The 13,100-nt window shown below is 36.0% G+C and overlaps 1 pseudogene; it reads left to right on the top strand.

Moving 5' to 3' along the window:
* Nucleotides 1–4,645: 4,645 nt before the first annotated feature.
* LOC120619859 (uncharacterized) lies at nt 4,646–4,764 on the top strand (annotated as a pseudogene).
* Nucleotides 4,765–13,100: the final 8,336 nt, after the last annotated feature.

Below are 13,100 nucleotides of genomic sequence, written 5' to 3'. Positions count from 1 at the left end.
GCCTTTAATCCATAGGTTCCCATGGTTTTAGCTATAGGTAATGACCCTTGGTTCTTGTTTCACCTTCCTGTGGGGAATGGGTTGTTAGTAATCCAGCAGAAATCTTCCTTTGTTCTGAAGATGTCCTCCTGGCCTGGGTACAGGGCTGATCAGCACATCACAGTCTCTGAATGTTGCTTGATTAACATTTTTAATTCTCTTACCTCCTCCCTACATTAGAAAGGGTGAGAAAACTAAATATCTGTTTGGAGAAAAAATTATCTTCAATCCCTGTCTAATTTTATACACATGAAGATAATTCAATTCAGATTATAAACTAAAACATAACAGCCAGTACTATAAACTTTTAGAAGGAAACATAAAAGATTATCTTTATGACCTTGAGGTTGGCAATGAGTTCTTGGAAAATACACAAAAAGTACTAACAATGAAAAGAAGAAAAATTGGACTTCATCTAATTTAAAAACCTCAGTTCATTGAAAGACAAGAGAACCAAGTAGGAGAATATATTGGGAGAAGTACAGACTTTGTCAATAAATATATCTGACAAAGGACCTGAACACAGAATACATACAGAATTCCTATAAATTAATAATAAAAGCAATAAATAGCAAAAGATTTGAATGGACACTTCTGACAAGAAAACATACAGGTGACCAGTAAGTACATGAAAAGATGTTCAATACTTTTCAGTCATTAGACAATTGCAAATTAAAACTACAGTGAGATACCACTCTACTTAACCACTTCGAATGGCTAAAATTAAAGACCAGCAACACCAAACGTCTGGAGAGGATGTGGAACAAATGGAATTCTTACAAACTGTCGATGAGGCGCACCATGTTAAAAAACGATTTGGCAATTTCTTAGAGAGTGAAATGTACACTTACCATGTGACCCAGCATTTCCAGTCCTAGATATTTATTCAAGAGAAATAAAAACATATGTCTGCACTTAGCCTTGTATTCAGATTTTCATTGTATATTTATTTAAAATAGAACAAAAATGAAAATGTAGGTATTTTTTCTCTTGAATTAGAAAAAGAAAAGACATATCAGAAGCAAAATAATTAACTGATAAAGTACCAAACAGAAAATAAGATAGTATACAATGTATTTGCCAATATTTTCAGATGATCTATAAGAATAACATGTCTACTAATTTTACTGCAATATATGAAAGGCTATGGGAATTGTAATAACATGGTTTGGTTTCCGCTTGTGTCATTTGAAAGGTGTGACTTTGGGCAAATTGCTTAATGTCGGTTTTCTTTAAAATCGGGATAATAATCATATGCATAATGTAGGACCATTGTACAGATCAAAGGAAATTCAGAGTATAAAGTGCTTTATAAATGATCATGAGAAATGTAAATATTAGTCGTTATTGGTATATTTCTTTTTATTTATTGTCACAAAAGAATATTCAATGTCTCATTTCTACCAGACTTTACTTTCACAGTAATCTTGCTAAATCAGCCTGAAAATGATTACGAGAGCTCCTTGAATTTTAATTTGTATTTGCAGATGGAAAAGTCCGGAAAGCATGCAACTTAAATGGAATACTTTAACCTAACCTATGAGAACCTGGTGAAGAGCTGTTTCCAGAAGCCAGTCCTCCTGTGAAACTCCACAAACCATGTGACATAGGACATTATCTATTTGTCACACTGGTCTTGGCTTGTAGACTGAACATCACAAGCACAAACAGGTTGCATTCTCCTTGGAGGGAGTCATAAAGGATTTTTTACCTGATTTTCTTCTTAGCTGAAGGTACAAAGGTTGCAGGCCCTATGTTAAGCAAATCCTGTCAGCTCCACTCCACTCCAGCCTCTGTCTGCCAAAGTGGAAGATGGATGAAGCCGGAAAGCTGAGCCTGACTTCATTAAAAAGCAGTCGGCAAGTATGGTCCCAGCCAGAACACCCGGCATGCATCCACGATCCAGTTTGAGTCACTTTCCCTAGCCCAGGTGGTAGACAGCTCTGGGTTTGTACAGCTGGATCACATCACATAGGCATGGGAGTATCACGAAGATGGAGACTATCATGGGATGGATCATGCACACAGATGCCAAAGCAGCTGCTGCAGCTGAGCACGCCAAACGACATCACACCACCCTGGGACTCCATGAAACACAGCGGTGACAGTCTCCCCTAGAGCCTGTACGATCTTTTGCCCTTCCCAGTGCTTTTTCAATAACATGCAGCTAGGCTAAGTAGAAAGGCATTGGATTTGTGTTAGGAGACCATTCTTGTGCTACGCTTTTGAACCTGGTGGCCTTACACAATGTTCTTTCTCTCCTTGTCCTGTTCAGTATTTTATCGTAAAATTGGAGAATATCATTATTTATTTGCCAGAAATAATTTGAAGATTATGTAAGCCAAATTTTAAAATGTCTATCATGCAGTTTGGTACACATTAGATGTTCAGAATTAGTTAATCCCGCTCTGCTTACCCTTGCTCTAGTCTAAACCAAGGTTGCCTAATACAAATATAATATAAAACACATATATAATTTAAAATTTTCTCATAGCAACATTAAAAAAGAAACAGATAAAATTAATGTCAATAACATATTAACACAAATCTTCAATATTATCATTTTAATAAGTAATCGATATAAAGTTACTAATGAAATATTTTTATTTTTTCCTCAGCCAAACTCACCACATTTTAAGTGCTGAGCAGTCACACGTGGCTATGGTGTCAGATGATGAGAGTCTAGAGGAAGATTTGTTGTGAGAAATCAATGGACAGAAGCAGAGAGAATATAGTTAGTTTGACTAAGACTCACCAGCCATTAAGATAAGAAAAATAAAATGGATTTGTCAGAAATGATGTTGAATCTGGTACCCAGAGAATAATGTTATCATTTTGTAGAAAAAGGGAGGTTGGAGTGATTTTGAGGAAGGGAGAAATTGGAGATCGAAAGTTCAATTGTGTTCATGCCGAGTTTGAGATGCCATCAAGAGACCTAGAAAACAGATGAACATGTCTAGAGGGAGCTCGGACAAGAGGGGTTCTTTTCAGGGAAGACATGGGTGTCGAGGGTGTGGATGAGTTCTCCATAAGAGAAAGTTTAGAGGGAGAAATGCACAGTGAGAATTGAGAAACTCTGGTTTGCCAGCATTTAGACAGGGACAGAAAATGGAGCCAACCCAAAAGAGACACAAGAAGACAGAAACGTAAGAATCAAAAAAATGTAATAACAGAAACTGAGTTAAATGACTTTTGGAGAGGCAGAGAAATAGTCTGTCGTTGCTTCTGGAGAGGGAGCTGGAGGGGATGGAGTGAGGGGCAGTGCACCGGCGAGTCCTGACGCTTCTCGCTCTATCAGCTTTTCTTCTCCTCTCTGCCCCAAGTCATTGCCTAGCATCATCTCAGTCATCTTCTGTTCTGGTCCAACTGTTACATTCATTGAAAAAAGGGACAGCTCTGTCGCTTTTTCCCTTGCTTGTTTTGCACATAATTTTGGTGATTTGGTTCTTTCAATTGACTTATCCGTTAACTTTATATTTATTCTGCTTCTACTTCCCAGCGCCCGGACCTGGGAATACAGGAATGAAAAGGTCCCTCCTTTTTCTTTAAGAAACGGATGTTGCTTTACCAGAGATAGCGTTAGGCAAAATTGCCTGTTCTTACCAACTCCAACCTAGTGTTTGTAAAAGGAACAAACTTTACTCTTCCTACCTCAGAAAGGATTCTGTTTCTATTTGGGAAGTTACCTGGGAGGATAGAAGGTAATTCTCATTTCTCAGACGTTCCTGAGCTCAGCTTGGCTGGTGATACACTCCAGCACTTTCAGGCTATGGCCTGTGTAAGTTAATAGACTTACTAATGTCTAAAGTTTGGAAGTCGCTGAATTAGAGAAAGATAAAAGAATATCATCAGTATCAACGAGTCTTCATGGCATAGACTAAATTCTCCCGATATGCACAGACAGAGGATGCATCTAAATGATTTCAGTCATATGCTTTTATAGTCAAGAACCGTGAAACGAGATTTTATCCCACTTGCAAGTGAACAGTTTCATGGTCGTGTAGAAGATAGTTGATTATTCAATAGCAATAGCAGTAGTAAGAGCATGAGTACTTTTGTCCTGGTTCCCCAAACCCCATTTCTTTCTGGGAGACGTGGAGAGGAACCAGGTGATACCTCCACATGCAGTGGGTTGCATTCCCGAAAGGGAGCCGAGCCTTACCCTCAGGGAGACTTAATCTTTGGTAATGGATAGAAAGCATGCTTCCCTATGTTTTTGAGTGACACATCATCTTTATCATACTGGATTTAAGCATGCCTGCCGTTTGCTCCAGAGGGAGACACCATGTCTCTGTCCTCACTAAACAAATGTTTATGGAGAGATAGGGCAGCGAGTGTCTTGTTTCACAAGACACACAGCAATGTGACAGCCCTATGGAGAGTTGTCTTGCAACAATCAATGTCTTAATATGTGAGAAAAAATATCACATAAAAAGCCATTTCGATCATTGTGATATATGTCATATTAAAAATTACTGACACATTAGTTCATGCGCTGAAAGCCATTCAGCAACTCTTTCCTTTCAGAGCAGGGACACTTATATTTATAGACACCAGTTGGTAATTAGACTTGAGATGAGTTCTTTCATTAAAATGAGCATAACTTGTCTATGGCCACACAACCCTGAACAAGCCCGATCCCATCTGATCCTGGAAGCTAAGTAGGGTCGGGCCTGGTTAGTACTTAGATGGGAGACCATCTAGGAAGACCAGGTGCTGTAGGAGTAAAAAATAAAATAAAAATAAAAAATAAAAAAAGAGATTGTAAACTGACAAGGTCCTTGCAATCTGTGAGGTCAACAAAGGGTTGCCTCACCTAAAAAGTAAAAAAACAAAAGACAAAACAAAACAAAACAAAACAAAACAAAAAAGAGCATAACTTCAATAACCAGAAGTATTAGAAGCCCATGCACCCATTGGCTACCCACTAAAGTAACTTATTCACATTAAGACTTGCCTATTTCTTACTATTTACTTGGAAAAAAACATAATCATAACTCAGATGGATTTCTGCATAAAATACTACACACATGAATATGGTATATTAGGGTTCTATTATATGCTATAATAACACTTATTGTGCACTGACGGAGTCCATAATAAGAGTGGGGGTTTTGCAACTATGATAAAATCATACAATGTGAAGAAATCTGCAGCCAAGAGAGTATAGAAAGATTCTGCTAATTACCCCTGGTAGTTTTTTTCCTTTAAATATATATTGCATATGGCACATGTGTCTGGAAAGTCTGTTTCTCTTTGATTAGTGGTAAAATCTCAGAAAATTTTTATTGATAAATTTCACAATCTTAAATATCTTTATTATAAGCTGAAATCCTGTTTCACAATACACGAGTCATTAGTTTTAAGTCTGCTTTTTCGGGCAAAAGTAGAATCTATTTTTGAAAACAGAAATCACTCGGTAAACGAAATACAGAGTGGCTAAATTGGAGGAAATGTAATTAACATAACATGTTTTATGTGAGTTTACTTTCTTCAATATTCAACAAAGTCTTTAGAGGCTAGTTTGGGAAATAACTATTTGTCTGTCAAAACCGAATATGAATGATTCATTTAACCAAAACTGTGGCTGGTCGTGAATAGATATAAATTTCTTTTCAAGATACTTCTTTTCTAGTGGTACTTTAGAATGGACAGAGAAATGACATTATCTTCTAATATGGGAGCATAGATCTTAGCATACTTCAGTTCATCAGAGATGATGCACTTTAAGGACCTAAATTTTGTATTTTTAATTTAAAAAATGATCTTCCTCAATTTTACATAAGTATTTAATTGGGGTCATACCAAGCATTCTGTTAAGTTTTGATGCAATCTTTAAAAATTCTTTCTTTAATTTCTTGGTTTCACCCTTTTCTCTACTTGTTACCTAGCCATCATGTAATTATCCTGAATGTATCCTTGTATATTTTTTCCATGTCCTGATAATAACGTTAAACATGCGTATGAAGATCTTCTCATTATTTTATAAAATATCATGATACAACAAATTTATTATATTTTACCTTTTGCTTAATATATTTGAAAATCCCTTCAATTTAAAGTACATATTTATAATTCTTTACTTTTAATAGATGTATAAAAATATTCCATAACATGATTGCACCGTAATTTATTTGTGCATCCCCCTAGTAATGAGCATGTATTTCATTTCCAGATGTTTTTTGCCACTATCAACGATGCTGTGATAAACATATACACTTAGTGCTTCTATTCCTATGAATAGATTTCTAGGATGAAAGATATTTACATTTAAAAATTATAAATAAATATTGTTAAGTTGCTTCCCAAAACATGTGGTAGATTTTTACATTCCCTCCAGCAATGAACTCCAGTAACATTTTCTCTTTAATCCTATCAATTATAGGTTTTTGATTCTTTGTAAGGCTGAATATTATAACAAGGGGAACTGAATACACAGAAAAGAACTTATCATTTTTTATTACTAAGAAAGGGTGTTCACCCTTTATAATTATTGTCTTAATTAATTTGTTACAATTAATATGTAGATTGTTATCACCATAGGTTATGGTGATAACAATCTACATATTAATTGTAACAAATAATACTAGGTTGAACCCCATGAATTGCCTATATTTGATCATTTTCACCTAGAGTACGGCAATTTCACATGGTTTAAGCTCACATCTCTATGGTATTTTCTAAGGTTTACACTGCTATTGCAGTGAATTGCCTATATTTGATCATTTTCACCTAGAGAACGGCAATTTCACATGGTTTAAGCTCACATCTCTATGGTATTTTCTAAGGTTTACACTGCTATTGCAGAATATTAATAGTGCTAATAACTAGATTCATTGGGCATGTCCTCTGGGCTAGACACACTGCTCAACATACTTTCTCATTTGTTCTTTACAACAGTTCATCGAATCTATTCAAGAGGAGACCTGATGTACTCACCAGCTTGGTATTGATCCTATTCAGGTCCCAAGCTTGACATCTTTTTTCCATACAGTAATTCCATGTTCAAGTTCAATCTTGGTTTAGGCATTGCTTTGTTCCGCCTTCTCCTTTCTTTTTCACATAGCCACATTATTCCCCTGCCGTAAAAACCATCCTGTAACCTACAATAGGTGATTGGCTAAAGAAGCTGTGGTACATATATACAATGGAATATTACTCAGCCATAAGAAGAGATGAGATACTGCCATGTGTGACAACATAGAAGGACCTCGAGATAATCATGCTAAGCGAAATAATCCAGACAGAAAAAGTTGAAAATCACATGATATTACTTATATGTGAGATATAAACCTAATAGCAACAAATGAACAGGACAAACAGAGACTCATGGACATGGACAATAGACTAGCGGTTACCAGAGGGGAGAAGAGAAAGGGGAGAGGAAAGGTGGATGGGTAAAAGGGGTCAAAAATGTGGTGACAGAAAGAAATCTAACTATCGGAGGTGAACACACAATGTAAATACATATATATGCCTTACTGTTAAAATGTGCAGCTGAAACTTGCCACAACAACAACAACAACAAAATGAAACATCCTGCGGAATGCTTTTGTCAAAAGAATTGATGTCTCATTTCTCCAACATGAATTCCAGAATTCCAGAAGTCATGCAATGATGATGATACTGTACACTTGGAGGAAAAAAATGTTTAGCCACTACAGAACTTCGAATTTGAAAACCACTGCCTAGGAAATTACTATATTGTTGAAACTTCCATAAGAACTATTAAAATGAGTATCACTAACAACTTCTTATGGAGATTAAACTTAAAGGTAATGAGTGATATCATCTAAGCAACAACATATAATCAAGACAGATTTTAGGAATTCATATTTAAACATAAATTAAGGAAAGCCAATAAATGTCAGATGAATGGCATGTGAATAAAGAAACCTGTCATGGGTTAGTAGAAATAACTGAAAGGCAGTGATAACATTATAATCAGGACATCAACAGAGATAAATGCCATTTACACAGGTGAGAGGAAGCAAGATGACAGGTGGCAAACATATTCAAGTGCCTAAATGTCATTTGGTAATGAGTTCTTTTTTACATTTTTACTTAGGACTAAAATTCTTTTTAATGCATTTTATGAAATTTTAAACTAACATAGGTTAATATGAGCATATTTTATCTTATACTCCAATTGTGCTTATATATTTATCATTTCTTCTCAAGTGGTTTGCACTTTCTAATGGACTAAGGAAACTATGTAGTCTGTTCTTTATTTGGGTCTCATGGTGAAAGGTTCATAGCAGTGACTAAAAATGTTTATTAACTTTAGACATTGACACAGTGGACCTTGGAGAAAAAAGATATTATGGTACAAAATGTGCATACTAACAACTTGATATTGGTATAAATTATCATTGTGCTGAGAATGGTATGTGACATTATCATTCAGAAATTCAGTCTCTAGGTCCAGACTGCCCGGGTTTATATCCCCTCTACTGGCCCTGTGATATTGAGCAATAACTCAACTGAACTTTCACTTAGAAAAGATAATTAATAGTAACATCAATGGTGAGACTTACTATTTGTAAAAGACTTAGAACAATCTTTGGTATGCAGTAATATAATTATAATTATAATTATAATAATGTTAATTATTATTATAATTATTTTTGTTGTTAATTATTATAATTATTATTATTATTTTTTTGTGGTTGCTATCATCATTCACATAAGAAATAGAAACTCAGAGTTTACCAGCATACCAATATCTTAAGCCTGGATAGAAATTAGAATGGTGATAAAGAGAGTAGACCTTTTATCAGACAGACTTGAGCTTAAATTCTGGCTTCTTCCCTTTTAATCAGAGTCCCAGTAAGAAAGAGATGGTCCACATACTCTATGAATTGAGAAGCACTTGATAAAGAGACTTTTAAAAGGTCTAGTCAGGCTTAGGGCAATCCAGGAGGAGAAAGTTAACTCTGGTGGATAGAAAGCCTAGAGACATTTCAAGTTTTAGCTGAAAAGGCAAAGGGAAGAAGTGGTTATTAGAGAGAAAGAGGGAGAGAGAGAGGGAGAGAGAGAGGGAAAGAGAGAGAGTGGGGGAGAGAGACAGAGAGAGAGAGAGAGAGAGATCTGAAAAGATTCTCTGCAAAAACACTATCAACTCTTTACTAGGACTTCACTCCCCTCTCCATTCCAAACTCATGCTTCCCATCTTCTATGTGTCTCCCATTGCATAACTGAGCCATAAGCCAGAGGGCAAGGGAGTCCTTTGATGAAGTCCATATGGATCCTCTTTCTGGAGCAGAGAGAGGACAGAGCCTAAAAAGGTGCCAAATCAGTCTATAAGGAGAGTCTAATCAGCACATTGTTTACCCCCTGAACCTCACTTGCATTTATTCTCTGTTCTCTGTCATCTGCATTAGCTTTGAACATTGTCTCTAAGGATGATCACTTGCTAGCCTAGACATAGTCTTTGACCTTTTTCAGAGATTCCTTAGTTTCACTAATGATTAGAATTTTACTTTTTTCCCTCTAAATGATGGATGTAGTAGATTTTAAACTTGACTCTAACTTATCACCCCTCTTTAGACACATGATTAGGCCATGTGACTTTGCAGTGGTTTTCCACTTTGGCAGGGCAAAATGCCTGTCCCTTTGGCTCTGTGCTCAGCCATGTGACTTCCTTTGGCCAAAAGAATATTAACCAATGTGCAATATTAGCAAAGGCTTGAATAACTCGTATGTGATTGGGCTTACATGCTCTCCATTGTGCCTTTATCATGAGTGCATACCTGGGCTAACACCCCGAAAGATGTGCAACATGTAGAGTGAAGCCGTGTTGACCAGTCATTCCAGTCAAGACTAACCTTGCTCAGTCAACTACCAGCTGATCATCTAAGTGAGGCCAGCCAAGATCAGCAGAGCTGCTTCAATGGCCACTCAGACATGTGGACAGTAAAGTCATATTGTTCTAGACCCCAGAGATTTCATGGTTGGTTTAATGCAGTGGTATCTTGCTAATAGACACCTGCCACCATGAACTATGCAAAGCAGATGTTTACTGTTTATACAATTCATTCCTAAAGCATACTGAAGTATAGTGTCCCCAAAAAACCTTGGTATTTTGTAAACCTTAAAAAAAAGAGTTCTTGTTTTTGTTATAGATGCTGGAGTTGCCTCTATATTTCTTGAATATATCTGTCCTAATTGAATACAGTGTAATAATTTATTATTCTAAAGTGTACAGCCTCTGTCCTCTAGGGCGCGACCTCAAGCTCAGAGATGAGAATGAAAGGGTCCCTAAGGCATGAATCTGTATAAAAAGCCTCATATCTTTAGGAGCTACGGTACTTAATTGTTAAGTATGTTTTAAGTTTGGTGTCTGGAACAAAATATAAAGGATATTGCCCACACATTGTTAATAACTGAATAGGGAATTACGTCTTAGGTATAAAATAAGAGGAGAAAAAAATACAATTATGTTCAAACTAAACTATAAATACCAAAGAAGCTAAGGACTGGAGGGTGTTTCTGTATTTAAAGAAGTTTTCCATCGGTGTTGTAAATGGATTTTTGTTCACGTGCCATTTTTGAAAGCATGGTAAGATTACTCTTAAATATGGAATTTCAGTTTTATACAGAACACCTTACATCATGCTTAGTCCTGGCCTGTGCAAAATAGGAGCAAATACTTTGATAGCTGTAGAAGGAAGTGAGAATAAAAATTTTAAGTAAATAGTAACAAAATTATTCTTTCATTTGGATACATGGTAATTCTTGGCATTTGTTGGCAATTTCCTTCCTCATGGAAATAGAAAGATTATATGATTTTGTTTTTACAACCTTCCAGAGTTTTGCCTCGAAAGGGTCTGATATTCTGCACACTCTAGGCTTTTGAAGTTGAGAATTTTCTGTGTTCTAAAGGGAATCTAGTTTCATTCTTCAAGGAGACCTCGGTTCAGTGAGCCTGTCATCTGCCCTGCCTCATCCTTCTCTTCAGCCAAATGGAAGCAAATCTGAAAATGATGATTCCTTTTCCTGTCACAGGTTGAAAGGCATGCGGATGAGATTCAAACTACTGACTGAAGACAGAGAATGTGACTCAGCTCAGAACCCTGGAATGAATGTTGCCATGCTGTCCTGTAATCCTCAAGATCAAGGATAGGGTGAAAATGTAAGCAGCTGCAAGCCCAGCTCCCTGGAGCCAGAAGGGGCTACTCCAAAACTCTGGATACTTGACTGTGGAGAGCAGCTTCTCTCCTGACACCTGACTTAGATGCTCAGCCTGCATTTGCATGTATTAATGGCCTCCTTGACTTGGTTACCTAAACAAGAGAAGTCAGGTATTTCTGAGACAAGTTATACCCCTCCCTAACAATGTTTTACATGCAGCTGATTTTTTGTTTAGTTAGTATGGCTAGTGATTAAGAATGAAGTTTCTGGAACCCTCCTTCTTGAGTTTGAATTCTGGTTTTGCTACAACTGGGTAATCATGAGGGGGTCTTTTTATCTCTCTGTACTTTAGTTTCCTCATCTGCCAAATGAGTATAGTAAAGCTCTCACCTCAAAGAGTTGTGAGGATTAAAACTGTTAACATATTTAAAGCAACTAGGAGATTGCCTGGTACTTGATCAGTGTTATACATGTGGTAACTCATTATAATTAATTCTGACAAATGGTTTTATTGTTGCTACATTTGCACTCATTTGCTGCCACTAAATGAGATCATACTAGTTTTTGGAATCTGATTCCTCATCTCTAAAATGAGGTTGTTTTATCATATAAAACTAACATCCCAGCTCTGTCATTTTAAGATGCAGAAATATGCATATGTATGTTTTTATACTTTAACCGTTTCGAAGTGTTTATATAACATTATAACATACATAACCATCAATTTTATTACTTAATATAAGACATATCAAGTATTTCCATCAGTCATATATATTTATCGAGCACCTATTATATGTCAGTCATTATACTGGATGCTGGAGATTCAGCAATCAAAAAACAGATAAACTTGTATTTGTGGCAGTTTCATCCTAGTATTTTTTAACGTGGTCTGCAACTGTGTCAACTCCTTGGCCAGGTACTCAATAAGAAAATATGGAGCTAGGAACTAGGACCCTGATTCTAGCAGTATGTTTAAGTTATTTGAGGGTAATTTAATATGAGGCTTAATGAAGTTTTATATAAATCCCCAATGCAAAATTTGGAGTCTTAGGTGTCCCACTAAATTGCTAAAAAATTCTCTGTCTCACTCTCTTTCTTTCTTTTTTTTTTTTTTTTTGCTACGGTGGCTACCACCTCCATAACTCTTAAACCAGAAAAGCCAAGTTTACGCTTGCCAAGAACTCTTTAGAAATGCTAAATACGTGCATTAAATCAAAAAACAGAGAACTCCAGGTGCAAACATTCAAAATGCAGGCCAGTTTGTAAAAAGCCATGTTTCAACTTCAGGACACATTTATTGTTATAGAGGAAAAATAATCTGTGGGTTTTTATAAAGATGAATTTCTAAACCTGATTTGGAAATCGCTCATATGATTTTTGAGTATGAAATAAAGGCATAAACCCAGGTTTGAGTCCATTTTAAATCTTACCTGGCTGTTTCTAGGGGAAGGGAAGAGATAATTTCTCTTGAAAACTGAGTTTGAAATTACTACTCGTCATTAAGAGGTATGTGGTTAAACGATACAGTATTGCTGGTGTTTCATTGTTTTAGATTTACAAAAAGAGCAATTTTATGTAGTTCAACCTAATATCATATGTTAATGTTTAAAAAGGAAAGTCAGTTTAACTTCTACAGTTTTGAGAATGTTCTTTATCCGTACTGTTCAATATGGTGGCCACCGCCCAGCAGTGAACTATGGCTAGGGTAAAGGAAGGGCTGAATTTGTAATTCTATTTTATTTCAATTAATTAAAATTTACATAGTTACATGTGGCTAGTATTTACCTTATGAGACAGCAAAGTTTAGAGATCTAAATCGGAGAACTAACTATATTGATACGGATTAGAAAGTTTAGTCAGAACAATGAATAGAGTTATATTTTTCCTATAGAAACGTTGTAAAAAAACTACTAATGTTCCTATTTTAC

Source organism: Pteropus medius, unplaced genomic scaffold, assembly GCF_902729225.1.
Source record: "Pteropus medius unplaced genomic scaffold, Ma_sr-lr_union100, whole genome shotgun sequence".
NCBI classification, from domain to species: Eukaryota; Metazoa; Chordata; class Mammalia; order Chiroptera; family Pteropodidae; genus Pteropus; species Pteropus medius.
Note: the sequence above shows the minus strand (reverse complement) of the source record. Positions and strands in the feature narration are given on the sequence as shown.